At 39.5% G+C, this 18,117-nt stretch overlaps 1 long non-coding RNA gene across 1 annotated transcript; it reads left to right on the forward strand.

The window, feature by feature from the left end:
* Window positions 1–4,077: 4,077 nt before the first annotated feature.
* Window positions 4,078–5,220, forward strand: LOC138283012 (uncharacterized). Its single transcript, XR_011201037.1, has 3 exons — window positions 4,078–4,121; window positions 4,533–4,596; window positions 5,113–5,220. It is a non-coding gene; the product is annotated as an uncharacterized lncRNA (long non-coding RNA).
* The last annotated feature ends 12,897 nt before the right edge of the window (window positions 5,221–18,117 follow it).

Here is an 18,117-nt window from a genome sequence, read left to right on the forward strand (position 1 = left end):
ACATTCAAAGAGAAGAATCAGGGGTGTGCAGAGGTACTCAAGGAGGCAGTCCTCAAAGGACCGGAGTACAAACCCTCTCTAATTGTAAATTTATCATCAGGGCAGCTCACTCCAGAGGAAACTAATGTCCTAGAGAATGGTCTTTCCTTCTCCCCCACATTCCGCTGTGACAATTTTCAAATTAAATCTGATCTCTATAGAAGAATATCAAACTTAAGAAATTATTTTTGAATAAACCTACCAAACATTGACAACTTAAAGTGGAACCTTGCCTCCCTTTATTGCCTGTACAAGATCTATCTGATTTGATATTGCTTATGGGTTTGGATGAGCCTGATACAGTAGATATAGAAGACTTAGCCAAGAATTTGATGATTGAGAAATATATTTTACAGGGTAGTGAGTTGATTCGTAAATCCACTTTTGTTTCCATTCTTCCAAAAGAGAATCTGATTGATACATTCTATGATCTTGCTGTTAAGGATTTAGATTTGATGTCTCGAGTCTCACATAGTACTAATTTGACAAGAGATATCAGGGTTTAAAACAGGATTGTAACATCATTATACGTGAGGCACATAAAGGGGGAATGTGGTACTTATGCATTTTGTTAACGATAAACAGGAAGCTTTGAGGCAACTGAATGTTACTATGGATTATGAAAGATGCAAACGTAATGATTATAACAATTTGGTGCACCAATGTCATATGTTATTGAATGGTTGGCATAAAGACTGATTTTTTGATTTTGAGGAATTTCAATATCTATTTGTCAGAGATCCCACAATTCTTATTATCTATTTTATCCCAAAATTCATAAGGGAGGTACAAATCCTTCATACAGACCTATTATATCTGGCTTTGGCTCCTTAGGTGAGAAAATGTCTGAATATATAGACATTCATCACTGCTGTTCAGTGTACTCCCGTCTTATCTTTGAGACACTAAAGATCTGTTGAATAAGTTATATGATATTTCCATGGATATCAAGATATCCATACTATTATTTCCCATACATATGGCCTACAGGCACTACAATATTTATTTTCATCTAAGAGTGCGAGTCATTATAAACATATTCAAATGATTGTGGACATGACTCGTTTTGTGCTTGAGAATAACTTTTTTTGTTCGAAAAGGATTTCTTTCATCAACTGCGGGACACAGCAATGGGTGCTAGGTTTGCTTCCTCTTATGCCAAGCTATTTACGGGTTGGTATGATAGGGAGCATGCATGGAACGAGAGACAGCATGGTAGTTACTGCCAAGTGCTTGTATGGTACCGCTACATTGATGATATTTTCTGTATATGGGATGGGATGGAGGAGGAATTGTGAGACTACCATGCTTTTCTCAATTATAGCTCTCTAAATGTTGAGATGTCATTAGAATGTGATACGCATATTATCACATTTCTTGATCTTCATACATATATGAAGGAGAAAGTTTGAACTTCCGTAAGCCTATCGCTAGGAATAGTGTACTGCATTATTGCTCAGGGCACCCTTTTAGATAAAAGAACTACATCCCTTATGATGAGTAACTCAGACTTAAACGTAACTGCAGTGACTCTGAGGAGTTTGAGGTGCAAGCAATGTAGTGTGTTCTAAGGTTCCAGTCAAGAGGATATCCTAGTAAAATTCTTGCTTTCACAATACATAAGGCTTGCGAGGTCTTGCGGACTTCCTTGCTGGTGGAAACCAGTAAGGTTAGAACCTGGATTCTGAGATTCAATTCATACCAACTTTTTGTGCTGAGAACAGGCAGATTTATCAAATATTGCTGAAACATTGGTATGTTTTTATCTTGATCCTGACTTAAATCAGTTACTGCCTAAGCACCCATTGGTAACCTAAAGGAAGGCGGATACTTTAAAAAGATACTCAGTCCTAACGATGCTACAAGATACTCATAAACTTCTGAGAAGACATGATTGAGAAGACAATTAAATCCAAAACTGTTGGGAAGCTATAAATGTGGAAATTGTGTCTGCTGTCAGTATGTTAATGACAAAATAGTGGTTGTTCATAATTATGATGGTTCCAGATGTTTTCAGATCAGAAATGTCATGAACGTTAACACAAGGTATTGTATCTATGTGTTCATATGTGTGTGCAAACTACAGTATGTAAGCTCAATGAAATGATCATTGAAAATAAAATAGAGGGAACATCTGGCAGCAATCAAACATGCTGATTACAGTTCTCCCTTGGCGGTACATTTCAAGAATAATCATAATTTGGATCAATTGCATCAAATTACATTCATGGGTATTGATTATATTCCAGCCCACCATATCGGCGGAGGCAGAGATCAAAAGCTATGCCATAAGGAGAGCTGGTGGATTAATTGTTTGCAAACTGAGCAACATGGTTTAAGTGTTGAGCCTGAAATCTGCACAATTCTGAACAGATAGTCAGTCCTTATAATCACACAGGTTTTCTTGTCGGATGTGAAGGGTGATCCTACTGAGAAATCATAAAATAGATCATAGGAGAAATAATTGTCATAGCATTTGCTCATGTCTAGATATTAGTGGCAATGTCTCTTTGTTTAGCCATATATTATGGTTTGAACTTACAATGAGTTTGTCACCCTTATAAATGCATATGTCATGGTTCGACCTGTAATCGTGTCTTTTTATTACCAGCTTTTCACTTGAATTTTTCCTAGTGACTTTGATGTTTCATCTTGTATTGTATAGCCTTATGTTGTTGCTTGAACCTACAAGGTGGCTGTGACCCCTATATACACATATGTGATAGTCCAGCCTGTGTGGCTTTTTGGCTGGGCATGTTTTTGACATTTGAGTTCCAGTGATGATAACTGATTCCTGTGGAAACTGTCCTTTGAGGGGGGAATACATATTACCACTATAGATGATTGAGATCCTCTGTGGACTTGGTAGTATGGGTTATTGATTATGATGAAGTGGGGCTATTTGCAATGTGTGAATTTGGTATAGGATTGTCTTTATAATGTTGTCTCCTCGTTTTCTCTTCCCCAGAATGTGCATAGAAGATTTTTGTTCTGTGGCATTTAGAGATTGTCAAAGAACTGGGGCAGCATGAAATTTGGAGCATTGGCACTTTATGGCGTCATTGCCAACCTTCGCTGTGACCTTATGACTGGTATGTTTGACTTTCATAATATTGTTGAGTGGTGTTTTTAGATCTTGCTCCTAACAAATTTAAGTAATGAATTTCTGAGTCATTGTTATACCCTGCCTGTGCAGCATAATAGGGAAAGAAAATAACTTGCTATTTGGGAGCTCTAGGCTATGCTTTCCCGGTTGTAAATTATTTTTTCATTCTTTTAGTGGGACTTCATTATCGGAATATTGGCATTGCTTGCACCCTGTTTGTTTAGCATAATGGGGAAACGCAGAAACTTGCTATTTGGGAGCTCCAGGCTATGCTTTCTTAGGTGTTAATTATCCTTTCATTTTTTTTAGAGGTACTTCACTTTCGTAATATTGGTATGGATAACTTTAACTTCCCTCCTTTTTGGATGTTTTTTATTCTGAAAGGTTTCTCGTAATGTTTTCTGTAACTGTTTATATGCGCGTATTTCTTTTCAGCTGTCTAAAACGCCAAGTACTCTACTGTTGAGCGGTTGCCGATTAGGCTGGTGCAGTTTAACGCTATATAGTGACTATTTTTCTTCGGGCAGTCTGCGAGTTCGAGGCTGCTGTTTCTTTTACTAATATCACCCTTTTAATTTTTTTGAGGTATTTCTTTCCATTTGATGTGCTCAAATTGTTTTTTTTTTTCACTTGTGTTAATAATATATATATATTCTTAATAATATATGTGTTTCCTAATTTAGAATTATGTACTTTTATTAGCTACGATGTAAGATTCATTTTGGTTTTGTATGTTATCATATCTGTATAGTGGGGATTTATGCTCCACTTCGGGATTTAATAGCTGCACTTCAGGGGAGAGCAGCCTTTGGTTTGAATTAGCTTCAGCGTAGCAATGAGGAATTGCTCAGGTGTAAACGATAAGTAGCCTTTTAACCGTTGGTGTATACTATATAAAGGGGCTCTTTAGGGCTTCATTCCTTTTGGATAATCCGACTTGGAGGTTTTTGCAGCAATCCCATGGTTTCTCACCGAGGTATGCTGTTGTGATAACGTGATGGTTTTGAATTAACAGATAATTTGTTTCGCTTTTTTTTTTTTTTAAACTATGTCAAATCAGTGTTCTAAAATCGTGTGGCAAAGGGTGACTATGATATGCTCACTTTATTAACCACTGTGGTTCGCTCATACACTGCTTAGTAGCTGAAGGGTAATGTCTCATATGTTTCAAATGAGGTGAGCATTTCTGAGGGTCAATCGTTCTTATAATTACTGTTGGATTTTGCTACCGAGTATCTTATCTTGGGGTATTTTGTTCCTATACATTCCACAAACGGAGTCTCAAATTTAACAATATTGGTGGATATGATGTTGCAGGGTAACCTTTAATTTTGTATATCTTATCTAGCATACATATTAGTGAGCAGATGTTTGTTTTTACTCTTAGGCGTGATGCAACTGTTTTCAACACACCGGAAGTTTGAAAGACGATGCGATGTACCGTTCTTTAGGTAAGCATGCATGTGTTATGATCCCGGGGGGGATTTGTTTTTTGTGTGCTTTTCTTATTTCTTGTTATAGGTTTTTATGGTTTGCCCTTTAGAGTTTCATTTTTTAATGTTATGGTAGTTTAAAAAGAGAACCACTATGATGCGTGATAACAAGATGCGCAGTGTATCTTACATCGTGTTTCACTGTATGAGGCTTAGCAGCCAATGGGGCTGTGTTCATTATTCCTACCTCAGAAGTGGATAAATGTTTAGTTTATATGGTGAGGAATATGGCTTGTCGCTCTATACGGAGTAGTTAAGTTGTCTTTGCATTACATTTAGGAGATATCTAACCTGTGCTTAAAAAAAATCGAATGTGACTTTAAATACTGTCAGTGGTTTTGAAACTAAGTGTACAGACATGATTCGTATTTGAATTTTACACCCGGTTTGTGACGTTATCTGTGTTCTGCTAGATAGTTTTTCTGTGCATTGGGGTATTATAAGATTGATTAAATTTTGGCTTTTTTTTTTTAGGCTCCGAATGATATTGTCTGATTGAAATGACCAGATGGTAATGGATCACTTCGTTACAAGTGATATCATCTTGAAGACATCATTTACAGTAAATTTCTGTATTTGGCCCTAGTAAGTTTTATATGTTGGTATCTGTTCTTGTGCACATTGACATTTTAGGTGTTAGGGGGTGCATGTGCTCTGTGGCTGAGCCTTTGTGAAGATTTGGTAATTCACATGCATGCTTGCTTGTTGACACATCACATTTATTTTTCTTGTCTTCCTGGATGCCCAACTTGTTTTTTTCTGTTTAAAGTCTTGTTACACGTTTGTTTCTTTTCTGATCTACAGTAATATAATTAAATCTGGTTATTTTTCAGTGCTTATTTTTTCTGTTTATATTTTTGGTATTTGTCTGAATTTAATGCACTGTATTAGGAAGTTTTTTCTTATCTTTTGCCTTTTTTTCTTTCTGCTCTGTATAGCCCTGAAGTGGAGATTCCGTGAAACACGTGTTGGCAACAGCAGTGCTAAAGAAAAAATGTAGATTTTCACAATGTGGATGGTGATTTTGCTATGAAAGCTATTAGCGTATTTCAACTTTATTCAAATGGTTACTAATTGATGTATTAAGTGTTTCTTTATGACTATGTATTATAAATTGTGATTTGTACTTATAGAATAATACAAAAATATAAATTTGGATTTTTTTTTCTTGTGGTGAATTTTGCATCTAGATATATTCATGTATGAAGTGTTCTCCCCGCAGCCTTTTTGAAATGTATTCATATATAGATGGGACGATAAACTGACTTTTTTGGGTGAGAGCGAAGACCTCCCTTCCAGCCCCCACCCTCCTAACTAGGAGGGACAGGGCCCTTCCCCCAAGTATAGTACCCACAGAACCTAAATCTCACACAGGTGGGTCAGTTGCTACTGGGTCTATGGAGGGCAGCCTCGGTGCGGAGGACAGACTTTTAGCAATGTTACCCAAAACAATAGCTTTGGATGATAGACGCCTCTCTATAGATGGAGTAGGGAGTAATGGGCTTTGCACTCATTAATGGTGGCAGCAACTTAAGAACTAGGGACTGAGCAACGTTGTGACCCTAAAATCCCCAATGTCCCCAAGTATGTGGCTGGTGATATCACCAAATGGTTCACAGCCTTTGAGAGGGCTTGTAGAATGAGGAGTGAGTCCCACTAGTGAGCTCTCCTTTAGGAACTGTTCTCTGGCAAGTGTAGGGAGAGACTCCTCACGCTCACTGGGCCAGATACTGAGTCCTATTATCGTATGAAGCATACCCTGATTGAGGGCTTTGGCTTCACCACTGAGTAAAGAATTAGGTTCAGGTGGCTCACAACATCGAGACTGTCCCGGGTTGACTTCATAGACTACTAGGTGAAAAACACTAGATGGTTGGTTAACAAAGTGAAGTGCATGACTATGATGGGCTCTAACTGGTGTATGAAAAAACACATCTTAAGTAACTACTTTAATGAAATGTATCAATATTTGGTAGAGCTAGGTCAAAGTTCTCCCCTAGAATTGGGAAAGAAGGCAGATCACTGGGTGGTTAAGACTTCCCTGGAGGTGACCTAAAAGAAGTTACTAAGCCTCCCCAGGGGAAAGGTGGTGAGACACCTAACAATAAAAGTAGTCTTCTAAAGACCCCACAAACCTACTCAGGAGGGTATGCCCAAACCTCTTCACCATCCACTCATGAGTTAGAGGTAAAAACTTTGATCCCTAAAAGGTCTGTTTCACTGTAGACCAAATGGACACCAAACTGGATATTTTGCCTGTCCTGAAAAGAATCCCCCTAGTACTGCACCAGCTAGCACTGGTATAGCCAGTCTCAAGGTGGGATCTACAGTGTATACTGGCAAAGCCAGGGTTCACAATGAGACTGTTAGTCTCGGAGAGTGGGGGTAGATGTTGCCACTCCTGCTGCCTGCCACCCTAAAATGAACAAATACAGACCAAACCCCATGATTAATTGCACTGGGGTTAAATCACTGAGGTATACAGGTGCCAGTGTCACCATGGTGACAGAAAAACTGGTTCCCCTAAGACAGTACTTGGCTGGACAAACATATCCAGTTGCCAATGCTGATCATGTGACTAAGATCCATCCCATAGCTATGGTGTCCTTGGAATGGGGAAGGATTATTGTCCTGAAACAGGTAGTGGTCTCTTCTGCAATCCCAGTTCAATGTCTGCTAGGGAATGATCTGAAGTCCTCAGCTTGGGCTGAGGTAGACCTAAAAATCCCATGCAGCCATACTGATAATACCTGAGGTAGTGTGTGAAAACCAGAGCACAAAGCTGGGCACGATGTTAAAGCATTGTAGCCTGGAATAATGGCCCACCCTTTCAAAAGTAAAGGCAATAAGACTGGGTGACCAGCTTTTGAACAGTAAAACGGTCAAGACTGTTCTTCTCAGGAAGAAGTCTTAATGCCAGAGGTAACTGAGCCCATGGAACTTGAACCTTACCAGGTTCAGCTATTGGACCCAGGGGGCCTTCTCGGGACCAGCTGTGTCAAGGACATAGCCTGTTCTACTCTTGGCCTGTGACAGCAAGCTGTGGCACAGGAAAAGAGATGTCGGTGGCTCCTACAAGGCCTACTGGTAAGAGGGACTTGTACACCAAGGCCAGACACCACACACCTGGTGCCACTAGGAGAATGGTAGTTCCTCAACAGTTCAGGGAATTCCTCCTCCCCTTAGCCCATGACATCTCCCTAGCTGGGCATCAGGGAGAGACCAAAACTTGGCATAGGTAGTCAGCCATTACTACTGGCCCAGCATGTCCCAAAAGGTGACATGCTGCACTCCTGTCACCTGCCAACCCACTGGTAAGGTAGGTGGCCACCCAAGACCCCCTTAATTCCATTACCAGTGGTTGGGGTTCCCTTTGAAAGGGCTGGCGTGGACATAGTGGTTCCACTTGTGCCACCCACTGCCTCAGGAAAGCAATTTATACTGTTAGTAGTGGATTATGCTACAAGGAAATTGAAATAATTCTCTTAGGTCTACTACAGCCCCTGCAGTACCAAAGGCCCTCTTTGGTATCTTTACCAGGGTAGGGTTTCCTAAGAAGGTGGTTTCTGACCGAGGTGCCAACTTCAGGTCAACTTAAAACATGTGGAATGAGTGTGGGGTGACCAACAAGTTCTCAACACCTTTTCACCCACAAACCAATGGACTTGTTAAAGTTCAAGACATTGAAAGGTATGATCATGGGACTCCTGAAAAGATCAAAAGGAGATCGAATGTCCTTTTTCCATTACTGTTTTTCACCTAGAGAGGTACCTTTAGAAGGGAATAGTGTCCCCCTTTGAGCTTCTGTTTGGCCATCCTGTTAGGGGACCACTTGCTCTTGTAAAGGAAGGTTCAGAGAACTCTCCACAAACCTAAGATGTGGTGGACTATGCACTAGGCCTATTTTCTAGGATGGCGGAGTACATGGAGAAAGTTTCCAAAAACCTTGCGGCCAAGCCAATGCTAGACCTCTCAGATGCATTATGCAAATGAAAGGCAAGAACCTTAAACTTTTGAGGTGGGCCATATCCCTACAGGGAATGGACTTTACAGTGGAATACATACCTAGGACTGGCCATGCCAATGCAGATGGACTTTACAGGTTTTTCCACTTAAACAATGAAGACTCTTTGGTAAAGTTTAGTCCCCTTTTATTTGGGAGGAGGGTTGTGTGGGAAAGTGCCCCTTTTAGCATGGTTACCCCACATCTGGCCAGCTTCACATTGCTGGTGGTGCACCATTGGTGTCTTCCTAAATGTTGCACTGTGGAAACCTTAATCCCTGAAGACTGACTAACTCAAGTACTTAACTATAAACTGTAGGTACTTCTCCTCAGGACTGCGTTGCGTTCAATGAAAAATGCACTGTCTAATTTTGAAAAGTATTACTTACCTGAACTTTCTGTGAATTCCAAACAAAGCACATTTGATACTTAAGTGATACATGCAAGAAACTATACTAACCTGGAACAAAGATCCTTTTGGTTCTAGAAATAAAGTTAAAAGTATATATATTTGTTTTATACATAAATGTTGGCCTAAAGTTAATTGAGTGTGTGCCTTATTTCTTGACTGTGTACAACAGATGCTTGGTACTACCCTCTAAACCTATAATTGCTTGACCACTCTACCACAAGAGCCCATTAGTATCTACTTTAGCCTTTGTAAAACCTCGGAGGATCCATTGGAATCTGTGTTCACTATACTTTACTTTGGTATAGTGTATACAGAGGCAGCTTCCTAAAGTATATGCAAATGAGACCTAATTATAGCTGGCTGGTACAACCTACCCGTAAGTCCCTAGTATATGGAAGGGCATGTAGATTTAGGCACCTATTGATGCACTGCTGTGATGTCCGTGTCATTTTAAAGGCAAGCCTGCATTGCTGGCATTTTTAAAGTTATTTACCCAAAATTTGACTTTGGCATTAAAAAGTACTTCCAAAATCCTAAACTACATTTTATGTAAAGGTTCCCCCCCCCCCCCCCCCCCCCCCCCAGGTCTGCCATAAGTGCCCCCAGGGTTAGGTAAGGTGTACATATAAGCAGGAACTCTATAAAAGATGTTTTAGAATCCCTGGTGAAGGAATACCAGCCAAATTTGTTCCCTCCAACCCCAGTAGACAATGGGCCCGATAGGGTAATATTGGAGACTTTATTTTAAAATAATCATCTTATTTCAATAGAGATGAGTTAAATATAGCAAGTTTGGGGCCAAATTAAATGTCATAATAAATCCAACAACTTGTCAACATTGAATCTGATATAACTAGCACAGGGAAAGAGTTAGTTAGAACTTTCTGAAAGTTGACAAATTCGGCCCTGTGGTGCCCTTTCCTGATTGGCCAGCCAGTGGCAGCCCGAGCTGGACTGCTTTAATGAGTGTGGAGTGTGAAGTGGTCTGGGCTGACACAAAGGAAGCATCTGGGGTGATGGAGCGCTGCTACAGCAGATGCCAGAGCAGGATGGGGGAAGAGTTGCCAAACTCCTCTTCCAAAGAGGAAAAGCCATTTGGGACAAACTGGACTTCCCCTATTTCCTGCAATCCCAGACAGCTAGGAGCCCCACTGATTAAGAGAGGCTGGAGGCGGTGTTGCAGGAAAACTTGACCATACCAGTGGGTGGGCTGAGCCAGATTTAACTTCAAGGAATGATTTCTTGTATGTTGAAGAATTTGTGTTTAAAAAAAAAAAAAAAAAAAAAAAAAGCCCCAAAAGTTGCTTTCTGGGATTGACTTTCCAGGAAGTGGTCATCCTAGAAGGTGTTGGCCTGCACCCCATTGGACAGGAGCAGTGATAAGAGCATAGCTGCCCACATTTCAGATCCCTGGTGAAAGGACTGGCCTCCGGCCTGCACCTGGATTTGCAAGGACTGCACCAGCTTAGCACCTTGGGCTTCAACAAAAAAGGGACTTTGAGTTGCTTTTTCAACTCCAGAGGTGGGCTCCATGTAAATTACAGGGGTTCAAAGGAGCTGACCAGAGTCCCCTGCATCAAATCCTGCAAGAAGAGTCCAGCTCGCAAGTGGCCATTTGAGGATTCTGACCAGGTGCAATCCGGTAATTGTAGTCTCAACTCAAGGAGCAACTCAGAACTTCTGGCACTTCAGACCAAGTTTTTGGACATTTCAAGGACCTTAAAAGGACCTCTGGATCGTCTTCCAGAAGTTTGGAGCAACTGTTATAAAAAGCTCCATAATTTGAAGAGGTACATTGTGGGAATTGCAGTCCCAGACCCTAAGAGACAAAACAGACTCTGAACCCCTGGCTGGTGCTGTGCACTACTTCAAGAAACACTACTGAAAGTAAGTGTAACAGTTACATCAGGGTGGCCTGAACTCTGTAATTTGTACCTGTCCAGGGCAATTTTTATTTAACTCTTTGAGTTCTAAGTGCTAGTTTCACTTTTAATCTTTCAACATTCATATGTCTGGTTCCCTGCTTTGGAATTTGTTATTTTAAAGATAGGAAATATTTTTATTTTCTTAAATTGGTGTCAGATTTTTATTGATTTACTGTTTTAAATAAAAAAAATAAATACTTTACCTACCTGTCTAAGTTAAGCCTAACTGCTCGCGAGCCAAGATACCAAGGGTTGAGCAAGGATTCATTTACTGAGACCTTGACTGGACCTAGTGTGGGTTTGTGACCTATTGCTAAGTGTAGGTACCTACTGTTACCAACAATCCACTTGAGGGTTATATGACCATGTTAGCCACAGAAATATAATGATTTTAAAAATATCACTGCAAATATATCACAAACCGTAATTTTGAGTCTAAGACAAATCAAATCTAACACAAACATTTAAATCAACAATACTGCCAACACAATACAGCAGGTCAATCAAATTACATATTAAAAATATCTTGCAACAATATATCCCTAAATAATACATAACAATTTAAATTCCATTGCCCTTCCATTGTGTTGCAATGTGGGTGATGTGTGTCCACTGCAGGCCTGGTTGATGGTAGTGGTGTTTGTGTTCCATGCCACATCCATACATATGTGTAGAATGTGGGGACAGTCCATGGCATGTGTGCAATGTGCGTGTGTGTTGTATTTGTAGATGTGATGTGGTGTTGAGTGAGACAATGCTGTGTGCACTACACTGTCCCTGTGCCGGAGATGAGCAGATGTGTGTTTTTGTGTTGTGGTGCAGTGTGAGTGACCTGCCCAAAGGGGGTGTCTTGTGACTAACTGTGTCTTTCTTTGTGTTTGATTCCGACCCAGGACACAATGACAAGTGTACTTGGTGACCATAGCGTGACCCCCATATGATGTGGCTGACAGCGTGACAATCTGTTGTTAAGGTTAATGACACAGGTAGGTGTGTGTGTGTACTTATGGTTGGTTGCGCCCACAGCAGCATGGATTTTGTGGTTCATCGATGATCAGCATAAATGGCAGGACATGTGTGTTGGACTCCATGGTGGCACTAGACGTGTGAGACTGTGTGCAGATGACTGTCTCCCTTTATACTGTCCATTTCCGACTGCTGAGACATTGTGGTTGGACTACCACAGTCACATTGCAACCTCATAATGTGCCCGGGGTGAAACAGGGGCTCCGCTGGCCTGTTTGTGCTGCCTCATGCCTACGGTGTATATGCTGACAGTGGGACCGCGGCATTCTCTGCTCCATAGGCCAGCATGACTTGTAATATGGCAAGCTGACCACCAACCCAATGACAGCCAGGTCCCCATGGTGGTTCACAGACTGTCAAACTTGTAATGAAGCCCTTAGTTATGTGAGTGTTGTAGATCTCAATGTGTTGTGTCAGTTATTTACAATTGAGGATTGTTATTTATTTTTAATGCTAAAAGCAGTTTATAATAAAAAGAAAATAAGTTTGGTTTCTTCCAAATGTTTTAAATATATTTTCCTTGATTTCTTGGAGCATTTATTTTTTGCAGTGTCGATAGGGTTGATATGTTTTTTTTTTAAATATTATGCAAATTGAATAATGAATATGCATATTTATAAACATATACAACATTATTAAGTGTCTTCTATATAAGATATAGAACAAATCATAACTAAACCCTTTGCAAATAAAACCTAAAACAAAAACATTTAACAAATAGTGATGAATTCCTCATTGTAAAGAGAGAAATTAAACAAGCTGCTGCACTTGAAGCCACCATACCATAAAAGTGTTACTTGGTCTGAATAAAAAGCACCAACAATAACTGTTCAGTCTCCTCAAAAGTAAGGATTCTTTGCAGAAGGTGCCCTTCTGTTGCTATCTGGGATGACCTTAAAATACAGTAGATTGGAATGGGGTCACTGCACTACTTCTCTTGGACCTTTCTGCTGCCTTTGACATAGTTTACCATGACACCTTGATACAAAGATATAACTAAGCTGGCAGAGAGGGGACTGCACTCGACTAGATCACACCCTACCTTCAAAGCAGAACAAATGTCATTTATACTCCCTGCCCTCCTTCACATCCAAACTGTACTTCACAAAAGCATGGGCCCCTTAAGGCTCCATCATCTCACCCATGCTCTTCATCATCTACATAAGATCATTACTGGCAATGATCAATGAACTTAAGCTCACATGCTATAGCTTTGTAGGCGATACAAAAATACTTCTTAATGGAAAGCACCCAAAGACATTTGGAACTCAAACATCTTCAGTTGCCTCAGACTTGTTTAGCCATCGCAAATTGAATGCTTGCAAAACTGAACTACTCGTGGGGTGACTGGAAAACTGTGGCCTGACGATCTAGGACCACCTTTTCAAGTATCCAAGGAAGTAAATACCTTGGAATTACTGCGGACACCTTAGAAAGGTCAAGCTTCGTTACTATGAAAATTCTGCAACACATCTCTTCCCCCCCCTTACAATTTTAACTATGTCTGAACTAGATCACACCAGTGGCCTCTACCACAGATCATCTTTATCAACTATAAAAAGACTGAAAAAAATTCAGAACTTGGTTGCCAGACTGCTACCACATGTAAATCCACAAGCCAGTATCTCTCCTGCCATGAGGGCCCTACATTGGTTTCTGGTTGCCGAAAGATTTACCTTCAAGCTGTTTGTTATCACCCATAAAGCAATACATGGAACAGGACTGCTTTTCATCTGGAATACAATCAACAAATACATTCAGCAAAGGAACCTCTGTTCCAGATTGGCATGTCACCTCAAAACCCCACCATATAAGGAAAAAACATAGACGGTACATTTTTCTCGGTTCAAGCAGCCAAGCTCTGGAAGTTGTTACCCCCCCCAAACATGAGATCCACAAATAACTATCTTATGGTCAAAAGACTACTTAGGAGTTCGCTCTTTCCTATATAACCATCATACTCAAACACTAATGTAGAGCATATCCCTGTGGTTGTAAACATATGTGTATTTCTTTGTACAAATACTAGCTATTTAAAATATATATATATATATTCCTTAGGTATATGTATATAGGTCACTGCATAGTATTCATCAGTTATTTGATTAGATGCTGGTGGGTCTCATCTGTCACAATACATATAATCACTTTTATCTACAAGTGTTCCACTAATGTAATATTGGGGAAAATATAATATATAAAAATGCACAAATAAGTTTCAAGTACAGCAAAACTTGAAAGTCATAATTTTATACAATACCACTTTATATCTCGATAGAGAATCTACCTTCAACATGTATGTGGTTATGTATCTATATATTTATTACTTTACTCCTATGATAGAAGAAAAAATAACCTTTGAATCTCTTCAGTGCACTACTCTCTCACCCTATACCTCTCTCAATGTATACTCTACCCCCATTCTGACTCATTCCAAACCTCATTCTACTACTATAATCTCCAAAATAGCACTTTCTAGACTCTTCCATCCCCTACCCCTCCTTTGTTCACCCAAACCTCATTTTACTACTATGATCTTCAAATAACCCTTTCTAAATTCTTCCCCCACGTATCCCTGCTTTGACTCATCCCAAATCTCATTTTACTGCTATGAGCTCCCTAATAACACTTCTCCTCTGTTATCCTATTCAACTAAGACTTGCATGTCTACCACTTAAATTAACTCCCGTTTGTGAAGTAAAAAAGAGACTAGAAGTCCGCAGGAAAATAAAGGTACTAGAAAAGGTACAAACAAAATGAACGTATAAAAGATAGATAAGAATACTGTATATGGCAAATGTTAAAATACATTATAATTAACTATTAAAAATATTGTCATTGCTAAGATAAAGATTGGATTACTAGACACATTTAGAGCATACTTTTTCTTCAAATACCTAGACCTGACAAATATAAAAACTGATACCAAGTGAAACATTTCAGAAACACTTTTTGACCCACAGGAACTAAAAAAAAAAAATCTAAGTATAAAATGTGACATGCATGTGTAATATAACTAATATTTTCAAAGCTATATTATATATTTCCAATATTATTCTAATCCACCGATCCCAAAACGTCTAAAACTGCAACATTAACGTCCCAGAAAGTACAACCCTTTCAAGATACATGGATGCCACGTATAGCAAGAAAAGTAGCACTAACAACACATCATATTGGAAATGCGCAAAATGTAATCCAGTCAGTGTTATGGCAGAACAACAGTAAATGATATAGTAGAGATTGTAAGGGAACATCCTCATCCTACAATTACTACTGAGATGTAAGTCAGATCTACGACAAAATCTAAGAAAAGCATTACAAGTTAATCTGGACCAAATAAGAGACGTACTACAAGATCCATGAGAAGCCATATAGAAACCATATTTTAAAAGGCTTCTGTAGAAGCAACCAATCAATCACATGTGAGAGCTTACCTTAAAAGACCAATAAACAGATCATGAAAACCAGATGGAAGAACAAGGGTCCCAGTAAAGTAAAAAGAGACAGAAATACAGGACTACCTAAAATTAACCATGCTAACTAAGTTTATATGACAAAATATAATTTTATTTTAAAATACTGACAGCTTACTAACCCCCACTCAAAGCACTGGATGATGGATAGAAATTTGAAATCATGCCCACCACCACCCTTTATACAGATTTATAACATTTACGGACAATATCTCAATACTTACATTACTCTTAATCATGAACTATTCCCTAACAAAGTTCTACTTCCCAAGAACTGCTATCAGTTCTAAAGAAAGCCTAAGTCATAATGGATGGCAAACAAGGCATGATAATACAATAATAAAAATCTAACCACATGCACACAGACAAGGATGTTGTCATAACTTTAATCAAGCTATATGGAAGTACCTTCAAGGGACCAGGCTTAGCATGGACTATTCAGAAAATGCACAGTTTACATTTGAACTAAAAGAATCAATAGTCCTAGTAATGAGGCAAATATGAAAGTAAATCAAAATGTTTTGCTACTACTAATCACACTTCAACCATACCAGTGAACAAGAAACTATCTCCACTACTAGAATATGTTGAAAACATTTGGGTTGTTCACCTACAACATTCAGTTCAGGCACACACTCACGTTTTCAGTTCCCTGATAGAACATGACCAGTAGTCCACTTGCCCAAGAAGCAAGAATAAATACTACAGTAGAAGGGTACCACAATTGCTTCCAAGAAACAGGAGTGACCACCAAGCACTCTGTAAATTAAAATACATACTTAAAAAAACAAATTTACCAGTAGCTGAGAATAACACCATTTCTGACACAACTAAAATCTCGAAGATCAAAGAAAGGAGACATTCCAAGAGTGCTAGCTAGCAAAGTACTCCTTTTTCTATCAAGGCCTGCATTTTCTTAAATCAGTAGTAAGCCAACTACTTTAAATATACTCCTAATACAATAACCAAAACATTTGCCTAACAAATAAAACATAACACCTAAAAGAAACTATTATTTTTGCTTAAGGATTATAACCTTAATTTACATTTTACCCTTTTCTTTTTTTTTTTACTATTCTACAAAAAGTAAGTACCCTAAAACAAATGACATGAAAATCAGTATGACAAAGCATTTATAGCATAATTTATAGGCCTGGGTGGAGCTCACGGATTTCCACTCTGGGGAGTTGATTTAAAACTCTGAAATTCTGCAGAGGTGGCGTTACGTGAGCTGCGGAGTCGCACCCTTTCCTGAATGCGCTCAATCTCGGAAGCTGGTTAGCCAGGACTGACCCTGCTTAGTGCTTCTGAGATCTGGTGCATTCAGTAGAGGGCTGTAGGCTGTGAAAGCAGCCGTTTCAGACCTCTTGTGCACTGGGTTGCCTGTATGCAGGGCAAGCCGGTGCACATGAGGACTGGGCAGGCTGGTGCACTAGTGTGCACAACAAACAAAATGTTAAAATGAGAACTCATATGGGTCGTCGTTGCCAGTGGCCTGGTGCTCTGCCTCCCCCTACTCCTGGGCCTGGCCCACTGGTGGAGGGAGGCCTGGTTGTTCCTCCTGCTGGCACCAGCTCCATCGCCGTACGGGGACAAGACTGAACACTGCAGCCCAGTTATAGGCCACACAATACGAGAACAGGCAGTCAGTGCTTGCCCTGTGTGGCCCATAACTCGCCTGCAGTGCGCATGAGGTGAGCTCTGAGGGGCTAGTGAAGTTTTTGGGCAAAACTCTGCGCTTCAAGAGAGATGCGGAGTGCCAAAAACTCCCTTAGCTCCATGAGCGGAGCTTGACGCCCACCTCTAATTTTTCATCCAAAAAATAAAATCAATAAAACAATTAAATTTGTTTTAAAAAGAAAAGGAAACTTGCTTAATAAATAATATAAATATCATCATTCATTACATAATTTAAATCTATATATCCACAAAACTTAAATATTATTCACATGTAGTACTCAAAATCACAATTAAAGGGCGCACTACACCAAATAGCAATTCATACACATAATCATATATATTAAAGAACACACAACGCTCATCATTTTCACAAAAATAAAGTATTTAGGATTAGGTAGCAGAGGTCCTTAATGAAAATTCCAATCAAAAACATAAACCCGTAAAAAAAAGCATGCAATGAAAAGTGCAAAAAGTGTTTCAAACATTAAAAGTAATATATTATAAAAAAACATATCAACCCTATCGACACTGCAAAAAATTAAACGCTCCAAGAAATCAAGGAAAATATATTTAAAACATTTGGAAGAAACCAAACTTATTTTCTTTTTATTATAAACTGCTTTTGGCATTAAAAAAATAACTATCCTCAATTGTAAATAACTGACACAACACATTGAGATCTACAACACTCACATAACTAAGGTCCTCATTACAAGTTTGACAGTCTGTGAACCACCATGGTGACCTGGCTGTCATTGGGTTGGTGGTCAGCTTGCCATATTACAAGTCATGCTGGCCTATGGAGCAGAGAATGCCGCGGTCCCACTGTCAGCATATACCGCCGTGGGCATGAGGCAGCACAAACAGGCCAGCGGAGCCCCTGTTTCACCCCGGGCACATTATGAGGTTGCAATGTGACTGTGGTAGTCCAACCACAGTGTCTCAGCAGTCGGAAAT

Source organism: Pleurodeles waltl, chromosome 1_1 (assembly GCF_031143425.1).
Source record: "Pleurodeles waltl isolate 20211129_DDA chromosome 1_1, aPleWal1.hap1.20221129, whole genome shotgun sequence".
Lineage (NCBI taxonomy): Eukaryota > Metazoa > Chordata > Amphibia > Caudata > Salamandridae > Pleurodeles > Pleurodeles waltl.